Here is a 13,536-nt window from a genome sequence, read left to right as displayed (position 1 = left end):
GCCTTCAAGATTAAGTCCGTGGCATATAGGAAGCTGATGCTTCAACTTGACAGCATAAAGGATTGTGCACCAAGTGACATTCTTCAACCTCTGGATCAGAAATGAGTGTTTATCTTTGTCACAGGGTCATAAGTAGTGGAAAGGAACAACCAGCGAACTGTTCAGTCACAGCAAGAATAAAAGGGATGATGCTCAGTTAGGCTGGCAAGTGGTTGATTGTTGTCATGTCTGAACAGTAAGAGTAGGGTTGGGAGGTCCAGCAGAGGAGGGGGATGTCTGCAGGAAGCTTGCCTCAAGATTATAGGGCAGCACCTGCCGTTAAGGTCCGCTCCTGTGTATTCCAGGTAGGTAACTGTACCGCACATATCAGGTGAATCGTCAATTATAGGATAGCAAGCATGAAGTTCTGGCTGGAGGCAAGTCAGGTCTAGGATCTCTGAAAGTGGGTCAGAAGAGGCTGAAGAGAAGACCTAGATTAATGACAGGAAGGTAAAGGATGAGGAGGGTCAGTGTGACAGCTAAAGGATTGGATGTTCACTGGCTCCACATCAAGGTTGGAGACTTCATTTATTGAGAAAAGGAGTAATGTAATATGAGAATGATTGTTCAAGTGTAACAGAGAGAATGTGGAGTTGTACAAGTTGCATGTGCAAGGTTGCTGTGTTAGGAAGCTTAACTTTACAAAAGATTCGGCTGTTAAGGTACGAAGTCAATTTAGGAGGGATTTTAGCTGTGGTCTGTGGGAGGGTCATGCATTCCCAATGTTCATTGCAGCTGCTCTAGGAATGAAGGCCATTATTTGAGAAGAGAGGTGCTCCCACTGTTGCCCATCGCCTTCACAAAGTGAATTCACAGTTGTTCTCGCTGGGGACATATTAAACAACACAGATGCTGAAGGGAGCTGTTTAAAGAAATCTGTTTACTTATTTTCAAGAGTGCTCTCATGGCTCAAACGATCCTGCCAGCTGTTTGAAATAGCTGTCAAAATGTAATGTTTCATTCTGGGTAGCAATGACTAGCTCCTCAGGATATGGTTAATTACCCTAGTGCATTATTGCCATTGATTCACGAAAACATGTTTCAATACAGCACATGGATCAAGTTGGACAACTGTGAAGTAGATCATAGGTTTTTCAAAACGCACTTCTGCTCTCCAGTCTGCAACAGCAAAGCTTTGCAATCCATACTGACAAGGTTGTGCTGGATTGTTGATATATGCTGTCTAGTGTATAAACTTGGAATGGAAAGGGGAAATGACTTGCCACCTGTGGACATGGAGAAGCTCCTAGCCTCGTCTGATGATGTACTAAAGAGGAATATGAGGAAGAGAACAGCGATATTACAGCATTATTCCAAGATTTTAGTGTTATTCTAGAGACAGCCCTTAGCTTCAATCATTGTGCCCAGGAATTAGCACACATCACCCATCTTCATGAGCCCATCTCTGTCAGCCTCCATCAAGAGTTATCCCATGATTCAAGTTAACTACGCCTAAAGGAGGCAGAATTTCATCACAGAGTTGAAATGAGATAACTGTTGCTAAAGTACACCAGCACTTCTCATGCTAGTAAGTGGCTTTGTAATCTCTTTGGCATATCATTTATGAGGAGGACTGCAGATGCCATTTGGTCAGCCATGTTACATTCACTTCAGAATGCAAATCCCTCCATATCCATTATTATCTAATAAAGACTGACCTCTAATGCAGCATTGTAATGTTGGTTACACAACTGTGATGTCCCTCATTAGCCTTCATTCAGCACAATCACAAAGCATGGCAGTACTACATACCCTTGGAATGAATGTGTTTGAAATTTGACATTCATCTTAGTCTCGATCAATATTTTTTTTTAAACCATATCTGTCTTTGCTGCAGTAGCGAAGTTCTGATAAATAAGTGTAATGATTTGTATAGTGCTGTTTTTTAATCAAGTGCAATTTAATCTGCTCTTCACTGCTTGGATATACTTAACATTTCACATTGATTCTACAAAAGCACCTATGATCTTTCTTGTATTTCACAAGATCACAATCTAAGTCCAGACCTGAAATTAATTCAGTTTAGAATTGTTTATCCAATGAAAAAAGATCTCTGGTGGCATTAATCTGTACATCTTCACTTTGGCCAATATGATCTTTAAAATTTTCAATTGTTTGAAACTGTTGCAAATTGAAATGTTGCAAGGTAAACTGCTAACACATGAAAAACCACCTTGAGTTGAGGAAGAGTGTACAAATGAATTACCCTCAGTGGCAGGATCATATCTAAGAGGAACTTACAACAATGTGAGTCCATTAAAATCATTTATAGTCTCAGGAAGTCATTATCAAATGCAAAGTACTGGCCATTGATGCAGATCATTGCAGTTCACAAGTTTATTCAAAAAGAACCTCTTAGAAGCACTCACCATAACCAGTACTTCAATGGCGAATCCAGGAGTTTAAGAAATTCCTGACAGAGAAGCTGCTCACTCTATATGTCTGTCTCTGAACAAAGTCTGTCCCAGTTCCCTCACATGCAACCACACAAAAGAAATATCAGAGAGCTGAGAAACTTAAGCAATGAGTTTAGCCAGAGATTTTTCCCCAGGGCAGGATTGACTGGTACGGGGAGTCATAGCTTGAGGATATTAGAAGGAAGGTATAAAGGAGACTTCAGAGGTAAGTTCTTTACGCAGAAAGTTGTGAATGCATGGAATGTTTTGTCAGCTATGGTGGTGGAAGCAGAGTCATTTGGGACATTTAAGCAATTGCTGGACATGCACATGGATAGCAGTGAGTTGAGGGGTGTGTAGGTTAAGTTATTATATTTTACATTAGGATCAAACCTTGGCACAACATGGGCCAAAGGGCCTGTTCTGTGCTGTACTTTTCTATGTTCTATGTTCTATGTTCTAAGGCAACTTTTGCTAATGCTAATTTTGGAACTAGCTAACCAGCTTTGGCCTCAGATTTAAACCATACATTTCAAAGGTAACCAAAGGACCCTGAACTGTATCAACTTCCTTTGTAATTGACATCCCCTTTAACATTGTACTTATGTGCACAGAGATCTGAGTGCACAAGGGCGACAAGCTTCACATTTTGTCTTTATTGTTTTTCTCAGAGTTATAGTATCATTTTTTGAACTCAGTAAAACCTTGTTGCTCAAAATAAAAATTGGGGAGCGGTATATACTCATTAAAAAAAAAACAAAGCTTTGTTGGGACCAACGAAAGGATTAAAGGAAAACCAGCTCAGCCCCTTTGGCTTTCACCACAATTACTATTTATGAATAGTAGATTTACTGATACAAGTTTAAAATTTGAAATGCTTTATTTTCATCTTTTTATCACTGTAAATTTCTTTCGACTTGACATGCATCTAATTTCATGCTGTCCTTCAAATATATATGTATTATCCATTTTAGCTGTATTTTCACAGTCAACTCCTTGCATAATTTCTTCAACATCCACAAATCTGACCACTTTGCATGATGTTTCTGAATTGAAGCTATTTTTATAAATCAGCAAACAACAGTTTCAGCACTGATCCCTGGAATACCCAACAAGTACCTCTTTCATTTCACTGTCTAACTGCGCTAATGAATGCTCATTGTTCAAGCCAATTTCTTATTCATTCCAAAAGTTTAAACTGAATCCCCACAGCTTTGAGCTATACTAATAGCCTTTTATGTGAAACTTCAAATGCCTTTTTGAAGTCTGGAACCTTATTAATCAAATTGTTGGTCACTCAGCATATTTTACTGTTGCAGCTCATCATCAATTCTTTTATCATTTTGTCTTTCATTCTCCTCCATTTCTAAACAGTCTTTACGGTTGCAACATCACTAGAAGTCGCCAAGCCACTTGAACACACCATGTTCCCTCGCCAACATTTCTGAATCAGGCCTTTTGCAGTCATCCAGTGAGGTTCGGCGCAAACTGGAAGAACAGCATTAAGCTTTTCACTTGGGGACCCTGGAGGACTCTGTGCGAAGTTCAATAATATTAGAACCTGAACATTTCCTTTTGTCCTTTCCCCACACCCACTCCCCAGGCTGTGTCATGACACAGAGGAAACAAGGACTATAGATGCTGGAGATCAGAGTTGAGAGTGTGATGCTGGAAAAGCACAGCAGGTCAGCCAGTATCCAAGGAGCAGGAGAATCAACCTTTATCATGATATGGTCTGAGAATGACGCAGGCAAGCCATTTTCATTTATTTATGGTCCCCACTAACAGCTTTTCTCATTCACAGGCTTACTATCATCTCTCCCCTTGTCTGACTTGCTGTCTTTCTTGCTCTCTCTCTCTGGGCTTGTCTTCACCCATACACTCGCCTCCACCACCCCCCCCCACCCTTGCTCCATTCCCTATCTTCATCTTATATATCATCTTTTCCCAGCCACTATCAGTTCTGAAGAAGGGTCACTGGATTCAAAACAATATCTCTGCTTTCGCTCCACAGATGCTGCCAGACTTGCTGAGTTTCTGCAGTAATTTCTGTTTCTGTTGAACTCAAAATTACTATTCGGCAGGCAAGTATAGAACAACCATTCCCAGTCATTACTTGCCAAAAGGCACAAACATATGAGATGTATTAATTGAGAAAGCAGGGGAAATGGAAGATGTCTGTGACAGCCATGTGGCTCAGAACCAATACCATGAACAGTACAAATATCAGATGGTATGTCAGTGTTATGAAACAGATGTCAATCAGAACAATAACACAGCAAGAAACACCAACTAATCATATTGAGTATGGAACATGGTCTAAAGACAGTACCCATACCAACAACCAGCATTCTTAAAAATAGCAGTATCAAGCCAGTCACTGTCAATAATTATCAAAGTTAACATTGGAGGTTCCTTACTTCCATGGAGACAATGCTACTGCAGTCTGGAATAAGATAGACTAATGCTGCATCCCCCTTTTTTGCACATGGAAAGATCTTATCTATAGCATAGCCTCATCAGAGTCAGCACACAGAGTGTTAGTATCTCTGACATTCATCTTTATATCTGTCAGTCACAGCTCCCTGATTGGACCAGCTTAGCAGAACCAATCAGGGAACTCATATTCTAGGAGGTTCATCTGGCTGATCTTGCTACAATCAGTAGATCCCTCCCCGTCTGAGTCTGATGACATATACTGGTCCTTTTTCCTTTGAGAGCCTCTTGGGGCACTTTAGCACTGGATCAGGTTCCCTTGACTCGGTGTCCAGTTCGGGGTAAGTGTAACACAGGAGAGCTTGCCTCTTGCACAAGGAACGCCTCAGCAGAAATTTGCTTTCTTATTCTGCTGGCAAAGGCATTGATGCAGCTATATCCATTGCAACCATCTTGGATTTAGAAGTCCCATCAACACTTGATGGAGACGGTTAGCCCATTGGTTTTGGCAGCCTTTCTGACTATTCCCAGGAGCAGGATATGTGTTCCTCTTGCACTGTTTGCGGGTTTGTGGCTTTCATTTGGTCCACATGCTTGTTCAGGGCTGTTGGGCCTACCCGAACTGTATATATAACTGGTCCTGACCTCACATCACTCATGTCTCTTATCCAGGCAGGGTCATTCCAGCAGTTCTTACACTAGACTTCATCCCCTGTAGTAAATTATCTCTCCTGCTTGGCACAGCCTTCCTAATGCCATTTCACTGTCCCCCTCAGGCATGAGAAGATCTGTTTTAACCTGGGTGTGGAGTCTTCTACTCATTAGCAACTCTGCACATGCTATCTCTATAGTATCCTATAGGGGAGCTCATACAATGAAATGAGAACTGTAACACCTCCAGGAGCCATGTATTGAAAAAGATGCAGTTTTTACATTGCCATTCCCGAGTTTGACAAATGGACTCTATGCATATTCAACCACCTTAAGTGGGCATATACAGTGACTAAGTGCTCATGAAAGGACTTGCATAGTCAATGTGTAATTGAGTCAGAGGTTTACCTGAGCTGAAAATGTGTTGCTGGAAAAGCACAGCAGGTCAGGCAGCATCCAAGGAGCAGGAGAATCGACGTTTCGGGCATGCAGTCCTCACTTTCTTCTCAGAGGTTTACCTGGTCATTCTCATGGATGTGGGTGCTGCTGGGGATAATTTTTGTCCTTTCTGGCACTCTGGGCACTGCCTCACAAATGTAGCTATGTCTGCATCCAATCCTAGCCACCAGACATAACTTCTCACCAACACTTCATTTTGTAGACCTCTGGATGACCCTGGTGGAGTTCAGTCAGTATCTGACAGTGACCTTTGCTTGGGACAATCATTCTTGCCCCCCCATAACAATATGACATCCTCTACTGGTCTCTCTGGGTCCTAAGGATTTCAATTCTAGTTGTGATGACTCTTGTGACCGGAAGTGTATCCAGAAAATACAAAACCATTCGGGACTCTGCCATTGATGGTACCACCAGTGGTGTTTCTGCCAATGGGAGGCAGTTCAATGCATCCATATTCGCTGCTTGGCCTCCCAGAGAGTTGGATTGAAAAGTGTGGCACTGGAAAAGAACAGCAGGTTAGGCAGCATCCGAGGAGCAGGAGAATCGACGTTTTGGGCATAAGCCCTTCTTCTTCCAAAGAGTGTTCTAACATAATATTAGAGCCTATTGCTGAACTTAGCCTGAAGTTATATACGGCACTGCCTTGTCCTCAGTAAGCAGACCCAGTAGGGTTTTGTATCCATTATTATCACAATTTTTCACCCATAAATGTATTGGTGGAATTTCCTGACTCCACATATGATCAGGAAACCTTCCTTTTCTATCTGGGTGTATTTACGCTCTGCATTAGCCAAAGTCCCGAAAACATATGCTATTAGGCGTGTCACTTCATTGGGCCACCTATGAGCTAATACCACCCCAATACCAAATGGGGAGGCAGCGCATGTCAATACCAGATCTTGCTAGTGATCAATAGTGTGATGACACCTTAGAGGATTAGAGCTGTTTCTTCACTTCACTGAAAGCTTTAGCTTGACCAGACAACCATTTCCAAGACTGACCCTTTATTAGGAGTTGATGAAAATGTGCTAGAATGGAAACCAAGTTATGTATGAACATTCCATAATAATTTACCAGTCCTAGAAATAACCTAAGCTCCTGGACAGACATGGGAGCCGGGACACCTTTGATTGCCCTCACTTTATCTTCCAATGGGTGTAATCCAGTCTGTAGCCCAAGCTTGTCATTTGAAGTGCCTGAAACATACATTTTTCCCTACTTAGTTGTACACCCAGCTCAGAAAAACAGCTAAGGTCTATATCCAAACTCTCTAAGTGTTCATTATTTGTCTTTCCTGTTATTAGCAAGTCATCTAAATAAACAGTGACCTTGGGTCAACTTTGTAAAATGTTCTCCATTGACCACTGAATAGTTGAACAAGCTGATGACACCCTAAACGGCAGTCTCATATATTGATACAAACTCTTATGGGTAATATTGTAGCATATATCTGGGAAACCTCATCTAAACGCAATTGTCCAGCTACATGAAGGTCAGCCCTCCCACCAGTTTTGCATAGAAATCTATTATCCAAGCTGAGAAACAGATTACCATTCATTGAAAATCCCCACCAAGGTGAACCAACCTATCAAATAGGTGCGACTGATGTTGTCCAATCTGCTAACAGGACTGATTTGAAGATTTCTTTACTTTCCAGCCTTCTGATTTCTGCCTCTACTTTTGCTATAGAGCAAATGGCATTGAGCAGGCCTTGCAGAATCATGGAATTGCTTCTTGGTTAACTTGCAGGGTGACCTTGGCTCCTCTTATAGCCCCTAGACCCTCCTGGAAGACTTCTGGGTATTTCATTAGGATTTCACTCAGGCAGCTATTTCTTTAAATGAAAAATGTTGAGCAAATTGAGTGAATCTCTCTCGACTAATTATGGCCCATCAAGCTTAGATTCCTGAAGAAGGGCTTATGCCCGAAATGTCGAATCTTCTGTTCCTTGGATGCTGCCTGACCTGCTGCGCTTTTCCAGCAACACATTTTCAGCTCTGATCTCCAGCATCTGCAGACCTCACTTTTTCCCCAAGATTTTATTACAAATCAGTGCTAACTGAACTAATTGCCTTTCACAAGAGACCAGAACCATAGTTGCAGCTTTAATCTGTGAAGGTTCTTGAGTTTAGGTTTTCAGTCAATCCAAGGTTTTCCACAAACTTAAGGGTTGGAATTCCGAGCTAATTTTGTTAAAATCTAGCTCCGTGATCACTGAAAAGGCCCTGCCGGTAAATATCTCCTTCAGAACTGGATGACCATTTTAGTAGATGCTCATTTGGATTTGTTCCAATTTAGATGTTGCTAAGGAACTTAACTGTCCCAGATAAGATGTAGGTAGTTTTTCCAGGGTATACATACTCTTGGATACAGGCCTATGAGTTCCTTTGCTGAATTTTGGACCAATAGGAGTCTTTTGCTGTTTGGAACATGAATACTGGCAGCAACTACAGCAGCCTGGATCCTGAAGAAAATTTAACTGTTTGGCTGAGCCTTGACTTTATTTTGGGTTTTATCATGGTCTGACCTAGAGTTTATCTGATTAGGTTATGTCTAGGAGTGAGGCTATGCAATTGCCTGCAATCGAGTCGTGTTCGTAAAGTTCAGTCTGACTGGCGAGGGTGTCCACTTCCGTCTGAACATGCTGCAACTCAGTGAATTAAAGTCCGAAGCATTTGCCAATTGTCTTATGCTCCACTTAGAGTCATAGAGTCTAAGAAGTACAACACGGAAACAGACCCTTCAGTCCAACTCGTCCATGTCTGCCATATATCATAACCTAATCTAGTCTCATTTGCCAGCACTTCACCCATATCCGTCTAAACTCTTCCTATTCATAGACCCATCCATTCATGCACCCCCCCACACAACCCCCCCCCCCCCCCCAACCTATGCATTCTAGTTCTGGACTCCTCCACCCCAGGGAAAAGACTTTGTCTATTTATCCTATCCGTGACCCTCATAATTTTATAAACCTCTATAAGGTCACCCCTCAGCTTCCAGCGTTCCAGGGAAAACAGCCCCAGCCTGTTCAGCCTCTCTCTGTAGCTCAAATAATCCAACCCTGACATCATCCTTGTAAATCTTTTCTGAACCCTTTCAAGTTTCACAACATCCTTCCAATGGGAAGAAGACCAGAATTGTTGTGTTAGATTTCAAAAGTGCCCCAACTGATGTCCTGTACAGGCACAACATGTCCTCCCATCTCTTATACATAATGCTCTGATGGAAAGCATACCAAATGCCTTCTTCCCTATCTTATCTACCTGCGACCCTACTTTCAAAGAACTATTAAACCTGCACTCCAAGGTCTCTGTTCAGCCACAGTCCCCACGGCCTTACCATTAAGTGTATGAATCCTGCTGAGATTTGCTTTTCCAAAATGCAGCACCTAACATTTATCTAAATTAAACTCCATTTGCCACTCCTCAGTGCATTGGCCTTCTGATCAAGATCCCATTGTAATCTGAGGTAACCTCCAATTTTGTTGTCACCTGCAAACTAACTAACTACCCCTCCTGTGTTTACATCTAAATCATTTATTTAAATGACTAAAAGCAGTGGATGTGGCACCAATCCTTATGGCACACTACTGGTGATAGGCCTCCAGTCTGAAAAGTAACCCTCTACCACAAGCCTCTGTTATCTACCTTTGAGTCAGTTCTGTATCCAAATGGCTACCTATTCCTGTATTCCATGAGATCTAATCATGCTCATCAGTTTCCCATGGGGAACCTTGTAGAACACCTTCCTGAAGTCCAAATAGATCACCTCCACTGCTCTGCCCTCATCAATCCTCTTCGTTACTTCTTCAAAAACCTCAATCAGGTTCATGAGACATGATTTCCCATGCAGAAAGTCATGTTGACTATCTCTAATCAGTCCTTGCCTTTCTAAATTCATGTATATCCTGTTCCTCAGGATTCCCTCCAACAACTTGCCCACCGCTGACATCAGGCTCACCAGTCTATTGATAACTGGCCTTTCCTTACCACCATTCTTAAATAGTGACACCACATTAGTCAACCTCCAGTCTTCTGGCACCTCACCTGTGACTATCAATGAAACAAATATCTCAACAAGAGGCCCATCAATCATTTCCTTAGCTTCCCACGGAGTTCTAGGGTACACTTGATCAGGTCCTGTGGATTGATCCACTTTTATGCATTTCGAGATATTGAACTCTTCCTCCTCTGTAATATGGAAGTTTTCACTTGCCACATTTCCCAATGGTAAAGCCAGTTGTAGCGCCTGTTTGAAGTCCAGTGGGCTTCAGCTGATAGCCACATTAATCCCACATTCCAACATACTCTAAGTTTCTCAGTAAAGGATGAATCAAAATCCGAAGCATTTGCCAATTGTCTTAACCTAGTCAAAAATATGACACGGATTCCCCCAATTGTTGAATTGCTAAGTAAAAACAAAAGCCTCTTCTAATTAAAGAAGCATTTTGGTCATAATATTCACAAACTAAATCCAGCAACTCTTAAAAAGTATATGATGCCTCTGGAAAAGTTAGGCTTCTAATAACAGAAAAAGCTGTGGGTCCACAGGATGTCAGGAGAATTATTAAAGGGCCTGTTCCTGTGCTGAATCATATTGTGATGTGTTCATCTGCCCCAATGTTGTTTGCCTGGAAAAATGATGCATTCTTTCCAGGTACTGGCTCCAGTCTTCAATTGTAGGATTGAACAAATCAAGCTTCCCAAATAATACCATGACACATAAAATACTCACCCCAACTCAAAGATGACTGTTGCAAATGTGATTCTTCAGGATTGTGCTTTACTCTTGTCTTCACTGAAATAACTTCCCAGAATCTGGTATCCTGTCACCAAGTTATCTTTTATTTACATGTTTTAGATTAGATTACTTACAGTGTGGAAACAGGCCCTTTGGCCCAACAAGTCCACACCGACCCGCCGAAGCGCAACCCACCCATACCCCTACATATACCCCTTACCTAACACTACGGGCAATTTAGCATGGCCAATTCACCTGACCCGCACATCTTTGAACCGTGGGAGGAAACCGGAGCACCCGGAGGAAACCCACGCAGACACGGGGAGAACGTGCAAACTCCTCACAGTCAGTCACCTGATGCGGGGATTGAACCCAGGTCCCTCGTGCTGTGAGGCAGCAGAGCTAACCACTGTGCCACCGTGCCGCCCCTAAAGTGAAAAGTCCTTGACTCAGAGTTAGCACCCAGGGTGTCAGAATGGCTAACACTCTTCTTTTTATGTCAGCTAGGGCTCCCTGATTACAATATTAATAGCCCCAATTAGAGAAATCATAACCTATGAGGTCCAGCTGGTTGACTTTGACGCAATTGCTACACTCCTCACTAATGGATTCAGTATGGATATGTGCGTAAAGGCACGAATGCCTGATGCTTACCCACTAGGGTTAACCTAATGGTGGCTGAAAGAGTTAAGTGTATTTCATAGCAAGTACATTTTAATACTGCCATGGAATGAACCATCGGAGGAAGCAGGTCCAGTTACAACATTTAAAAGACTTTGACTAAGTACATGAATAGGAAAGTTTTGGAGGGATAGGGGCCAAATGCAGGCAGATAGGATTAGTTTATTTGGGAATATGGTCAGCATGGACTAATTGGATTGAAGTGTCTGATCCCATGCTGTACGAATCTATGATTTCATGATTCTATGATTATCTCTCTAGCACTGAAAAGTTATATTTTCAAAAGAATTTCAGCAGAAACAAAAAATGCAAATTTTGTTTCTTTCAATTTTTATTCCTTCTTTCACATATCTCCCTTATTCTCATCTGTTTGCCTTACCTTCTTTATCATTGTGATCCTCCAATGCCTCAACAGGATTTTGCCTATCATCTATATTGTTTTTCTTTTGTTTTATTTCATTCAAACTGTAAGAGGAACATTTTCTTTCTTCACTATTATCAATGGAACCCAAAAGCACCTCAGTTGTTTATATTTATGAAGAAAGTCAATCTGCAGTCTTCTTTCTGTATTCAAAAATCCTCATTGTGAGTGCATTATAAGAAGTATAAACACTTCAGACACAACTATATAGATGATTCATTGCCCATTCAACCTTCAAGCAAAAAATTTGATGGAGGGAGAAAGAGAAATTCCAGGAATTGTAAGATAAGGAGAAAAACATTAAAACTAAACATTGAACTACAAAGTGCAGAAGATTTCATTTTCATTCCAAGAACTTCCAAATGTCATGAAAGCCAATGTCATTGGAAGATTCCACTAAAATTCATCAAACCAAATACCACATCAGTGACAGCAACTGTGTTTCCCCTCAATCTTTGTATCCAGTAATCATCACATGGTAGGTTTTGGATTGGTTGATAAAGCAATGCTAAAAGATGGAAACACTTCACCCATCATCTATTTTACACCATTCCTCAGAAACAAGTCCCATCATGTAAACTTAGAAAATACTTGTTTACTCAGGCTCGATGCCATGGTTTTCCTTTACACTTGTTTGCAGGAATAATCTTTGGCTGACAGGATATTTACAGTGTAAGGAAGTGTTTTGAATAGAGAAATTAGATTTCCACTACAGTGATAAAAGACAAGGTGGGAATTGACCATTTGTTCACATTGGAATGTTGATTTACTTTATGGGATGGCAGTAGTTCCATATGACATTCAAGTGTCCTGGCCAATCAAACAATTCATGCGAGGAGCAATCTTTCTCCAGTGCTCAAGGGCACAGTGTTTTAGATGAAAACCCTTCTTTAATCTGTATTCTGATTTCACGGTCATATAAGTGAAATTACATTTTGATGCATTGCAGACATAAGCATGAATAAGAAACAATCTTCAGATTTAATCCTGTATTATTTGACTGATCAAAATATGATTGATACTTGTGTTACTTTATATTACATTGATTTGAAAATAAATAATCAGGAGAACTGTACAGCCTAATCAAGGCCTTCATCATTTCCAAAATTAAACCATGAGTTTAAATGCTCTTGTAAAAGAGAAAGCAAAAAATTCCTCCATACACTTATGACAGTATTCAACCGAACACTTAATTTAAAGCCTTCAGTCCTCCTGCCTTTAAAGAAGTGGGATAAGATTGTTATATGAGCCAAGGGGAGTAGATTAAGCAACCTTGGGGCTGTAATCTCAGTAGAACTGTATTTCTTTTCACAGAGAATTATCCTAAAACATGGAATATCTGAGATTATGTTCACTGACTCATTCCATAGGCCTACAGCTAAGCTCAGCATGAACATCTTACAGAAATTAATTAATTCTATCCAAGGTTCCTGAAATGATTTGTAATTCATCTTTAACTACTCACAAACCTGCTGTGAATATTCTTCAACAGTAATTGTCAGCAAAATGTTGCATCTTTTTAATGCGATAACACTTGTTGCTTACAGACACTAAAAACATGGTGATCAGCCTAGGGCTCACCCTTTCTGTCCACATTGTTTCTTCCTTTCCTCATTCTTCTATTTTAAAAAAATGTTTCAAGATCTTTTATTATTCTTACTTTGTGAAGGAGTGATGGTGATTGATTGGGAGCATTACAGTAGTTGAGGG

This window comes from Hemiscyllium ocellatum, chromosome 6, assembly GCF_020745735.1.
Source record: "Hemiscyllium ocellatum isolate sHemOce1 chromosome 6, sHemOce1.pat.X.cur, whole genome shotgun sequence".
Classification (NCBI taxonomy): domain Eukaryota; kingdom Metazoa; phylum Chordata; class Chondrichthyes; order Orectolobiformes; family Hemiscylliidae; genus Hemiscyllium; species Hemiscyllium ocellatum.
Note: the sequence above shows the minus strand (reverse complement) of the source record.